At 57.6% G+C, this 4,831-nt stretch overlaps 1 non-coding gene across 1 annotated transcript; it reads left to right on the top strand.

Moving 5' to 3' along the window:
* The first annotated feature begins 1,761 nt into the window (after nucleotides 1–1,761).
* TRNAG-UCC lies at nucleotides 1,762–1,833 on the top strand. The gene has a single exon. It is a non-coding gene; the product is annotated as a tRNA-Gly (tRNA).
* Nucleotides 1,834–4,831: the final 2,998 nt, after the last annotated feature.

The raw sequence follows: 4,831 nt of genomic DNA, 5'->3' as shown, positions 1-4,831 counted from the left end.
GAGATTTGTCCTTGTTTGGGGGGGAAATTGTGAATCATCCCCTAAATGGGGAAGGGCGCAGCCTGGGAGAGCCCTGAAACACGGCTGGCTCTGGGGTGGGATGGGGTGGCCATTCTCTGCAAGCAAATAGGCCTGGAAGGGGCACAGGAGGGGAAGGGAGAAGCAAGTGTCACCCAGTAACCAGTCCCAGCAGGTGCCTGCCCATCTCCCAATGGAAGTACCCCACAGCCACCAGTCCCCTGCCCATCCCCACCACGCTGCCAGGGAGCCTTCTAGATCCACACCCCCTCTTCTGCCCTTTTAAAGCAGCTTCCCCGAGGGCTCCCTACTGCCCATGGGCCTGGTGCTGGTGCTGGTGCACCAACTGTGAAGAAGTGGGAATGTTCTTAATGTTTTCTCTGAATACTGTGTGGGTGCCTCAGTTTCCCCTATGCAGTTCTTAAGTCTCTAGGTGGTGGGAATCAGGGGGTGTGATTGTTGCAGAGCTCTAGAGGGCCAGTGTGATGGTGTCTGCACAGAGAATGACCGACATCCCATCTCCTGGCAACTGATGGCCTGGGCCCCTCCTCGTCTGCAAGGTGCCAACGGAAGGTGTTGGAGAACAAAGAGATCAGGTGGCCTCCTGGCCCAGGAAAGAGACAAAGGCAGAGGAGGGCTGGAGAGTTTCAGTTTGGAGCTGATTGGGGAAATGGAGGGCGGTCCAGACGGGGCTCTGGCCTCCCTGGCCCCAAGATGGACCTGACTAAGGGGTCCTGTTTCTGTACCTACAAGCTCTGTTTTAGACCGTGTTCCTGTCATCTAATAAACCTTCTGTTTTCCCGGCTGGCTGAGAGTCACATCTGACTGCGGAGTTGGGGGGCAGGGCCCTCTGGCTTCCCCAGGACCCTGCCCAGGAGACTCACTGTGGGAAGCGCTTGGTGGGGCAGGGGCAGCTGAATGCTCCGAGGTCAGACCCAGGAAGGTGGAAGCTGTGGAAGCTTCTTGCCCTGAAGACAGTCTGCTCTGAGAGGAGGCTCCCCAGAGTCCTGTCTGGCTTTGTATGGAGCAGTTCCAGAGCATCGCCCGGGGACTCCGCAACATTATCATTATTGTTATTTTTTATTATTATTTTCTCTGGAGGCTGGACTTTGAGTAGGCCGTGACCAAGAAATTTGGTCCTTGACAAAAAAGAATGGCTTACCCCTAAGAATCGTGTAGTGTTACATTCCTTATGTCCTACTGGCCATTTCCTTTCCCTCCTTTCGGTTAAAAGCTTTGGGATTTTGTGTAGAAACTTTATTTCCAGGAGCGGGGGCTGCCTGCATGTACCGAGCACCCACTAGATTAGAAGGTGACCGTCAAACACCCTTAAGACGAGGCAGCATCCCTGTCAAAAAAATCATCTCCCGTCTTCACTTGAGTGACAATCTGAATCGTTCCTTATCTGGGCAGAGCTCAAGGACTGGAATCAGCAGCAACAACAAAACCATCTGTACGTAGCGGGAACCAACACAAAATGTGCTTTAAAAGGAGCTGTCTCCTTCCTGCTGGGGTGAAATTTGCCCTTATGGTCATTGATTTTCATTTCCTTTCTCGGAGGGCAGAGATGGGTTGGTGCTACCTCAGGCTGGGATGTCGAGCCCATGTCCCCATCTGTCCGTCACTCTGGGAATCTGTCTCTGCTCACGGGCTGCCTCCAGCCTGTCTGGCCAGCTCCTGAGAGCACTGTGGGGGTGAGTCATTTGGCATAAGTGGCACCTGAGAGAAACACTGCTACTAGAAGCATTGGTGGTATAGTGGTGAGCATAGCTGCCTTCCAAGCAGTTGACCCGGGTTCAATTCCCGGCCAATGCCGGGATGTGCCCTTTTCTTGGCTGGAAATTGGTTTAATTTCAGTCACGTTCTACCCATTTATCAATGGAACGAGAGAATTAATATCCGAAATCAAGGATCTTGGAGCAAGTGTGGGAAGAGGAGCAGCGTGGGCAGTGCCATGGGGTAAGAGGCCAAGTGGGGACAGGGCCTCGGGGTGAAGCCCGGGTGGGCCTAGGGAGAAGAGGCTGAGCAGAGTCAGAGCCTTGGGGTTGAGCCTGTGTGGGGCCATAGGGTAAGATGCCAAATGGGGTTGGGGGGCTCAGTGAGTAAATTCCTCAGAAATCTCACCCCTGGATTTGTAATGTCAGGCCCCAGCAAACAAGTCCCTCTGTGTGTGAGGGGGACGGCCCATGCAGGTCTCAATGTGAAGGGAGGGGCTGTGAGGGAGAGGGTCCTTGGGGGTGTCAGTGTGAGGGGGAGGGATATGGGGTAGCAGTGTGAAACTATGGGCTGTAAGGGGGAGGCTTATGGGGTGGCAGGGTGAAGGGAGGGTCTGTGGGGGGGATGTGGGATGTCAGTGTGAAGGGAGGGGCTGTGAGGGGGAGGGACTGTGAGGGGGGAGGGCTATGGGGTGTCTCTGTGAGGGGAGGGGCTGTGAGGATATGGTCACCTCCAGGCAGCAGGAGCCCCCTGACATGGGGGTTTACTACCCCCTCCCCCAGGTGCTTTGGGGGGCCCTAGGGCCCAGCATGGAGCTGCTGTCCCTGCAGGGTCCCTGGGAGTCACAAAGGGGTGATGGGAGGTTACTGCCCCGTCTGTCCTAGGTTGGGGGCCTGGAGCCCCTGGAACAGCCCTGTGGGGAATTCACTGTCTGTGGAAAAGCACGTCTAGGAACGGGGATTCCCAGCTGCGTTACAGCGGCAGGAAGGAGAAGAGAGAGTTAAAGCTTCAGAACAGTCTGGGTGCGCTGGGTGTGGAGGAGGGTGCCCAGCTCTCAGTCTGCAGAACGTCCAACCCCAAATGTTCAAAAACCCTGAATCAGGCTCACCAAAAATCACCAGATTGGCTTTGAAATCAGGAGATTCTGTAAAAATAATAGATTTGAGGAATCTACTGTATTTATTTGTCGTCTGCTTGATATGCCTTTAGGGCTCACTGGGGTGACATTTTGAAGCTTTCTCCACAGCCACGTACTGTTTCTTTAAAAGCCAAGGCTGAAATCATCACATGCTCACTGGACTCCAGGAGCTGGGGCTTGACGGAAAACAATCATTCTCATGAGACTCATGGCAAAATCATGAGCGCTGGCAAATCGATTGAGTCTTTACTCCCCCCCAGAGCTCTGCCTTGACAAGTCTGAAGTGGAGAGTAAAGCTGCTGCCTTTGCTGATGGCTGAACTCAGGCCCTGAGAGTGGGATATCCAGGCACTGCCAGCAACACCAGGAGAGCTCCCCGAGCAGCTGCCTGGCCTCAGGGACGGTCTGAGCCTGCAGGGCCCCAGGGGGCAATGAAGCAGCTGGGTCAGGCTGGGCACCTCGATTCCCAGAGAACGGCCCTGGCTCCCTGCTCAGCAGCAAAGAATAATTTCTCCCCCATTCCCCCAATAAATCAGCCTGGGGCTAAGTGCAGAGCTGGGGGTTTCTCCTTTCACTCCTGCTGGGGCATGCGGGGTCCCGGGTAGGGTGACCAGATGTCCTGATTTTATAGGGACAGTCCTGATTTTGGGGACTTTTTCTTATGTAGGCTCCTATTACACCTCCCCCCCCCCGCCCATACACACACACCCCCGTCCCGATTTTTCACATTTGCTGTCTGGTTGCCCTAGTCCCGGGAGGCGTTTCTAGAAGAGAATTTGGAACTGAACTGGGGGAACCAGGCACCAGCCATTCATCACAGAAAGCTCCCGTTCAGACAACGTCTTTATGGACAGTTTTGTCATAACGGGGGTGTCGCCCAGGGGGCTCAGGCCCCTGTATCAGTGGAGCACTTGGCTTTGGCTAGAAGGCAGGCATGAGGAAGCTGGAGCAGTCGGCCATCTTTTGGAAGCCACTGCGTGCCTCAGTTTCCCCTGCATGTGACCCAGTGGGGTGGGAAAGGGCTGTTTGCTCTCGGGCCGGCTGAGGGACATAGGTGGGGGTGTCGCCGAGCTATAGGGGGCTTTAGCCCCTATATCAATGGAGCCTCTGAGAAGACAAAGGCAAATACAACGGCCCGGACAGCGACCCCAAGCAACCAGCCACCCAGAGGGAGCCGGACCTCCCCCCATGCCAGGAAAGGGTTAACAGCCCCCCTCACGCACACACACCAGGCGCCCCCCCAGATCTGGCTCGGAGAAGTAGGGCAAAGGTCAGCGCACGCCCCTGCCCTGCCCCCACTCGGGGGACGGGGCAGCCCCCCGCGCGACACAGGCCCCGCCCCCAACGAGCGCAGCGACGCCGGCTGCCAGCCCCGCCCGTCCCCCGCTCCAGGCGCGCGCTGCGGCCCAACCGCCAAAACGGCCGCAGCGGCGTCAGCGCGCGCCCGAGGGGGGGGGGGAGAACTTTCGTCACTTCCGGTCCGTCCGAGTCCTGCGGTCCGTGCTGGGAATAGCCCGGCATTAACCCCTCCGTGCCCGGCCGGCGGGGGGGAGGGGGCTTTCTCCAGCTGGGACCCGCCCCCGGACCGGAGCCCCCCGGTGAGCGGGAGACGCGGGGGTGGGGCTGTGGTGTAGGGGGAGGGGAGTTGAACTGTCTCTGGGCAGCAGGAAATTCCCGGGGGGGGACCTGGGGCGGAAACCGGAGTTGCGGGGGGGGGAGTTAATTGGATCCGGTCCCTGTTCGTGCCACTTGCCTCCCCCCCCCACAGCTTCTCTCCAGTTCTTCCCCTTTTCTCTCCCGTGTCACACGTGGGTGTAAAACCCGGGGCGCCCCCCCCATTTCCCCTCCACCCATCAGCCTCCCCCGATCCCTCCTGTTCTCCCCATAACCCTCCAATGTCCCTTTACAACCCCCTCCCCACCCACTGTACCTGCAGCGATTTGTCCTGGGCCCCGTGGGA

This window comes from Terrapene carolina, unplaced genomic scaffold (genome assembly GCF_002925995.2).
Source record: "Terrapene carolina triunguis isolate 2854851 unplaced genomic scaffold, T_m_triunguis-2.0 Scaffold26625, whole genome shotgun sequence".
Classification (NCBI taxonomy): Eukaryota; Metazoa; Chordata; order Testudines; family Emydidae; genus Terrapene; species Terrapene triunguis.
This window is presented reverse-complemented; position numbering and strand designations above follow the sequence as displayed.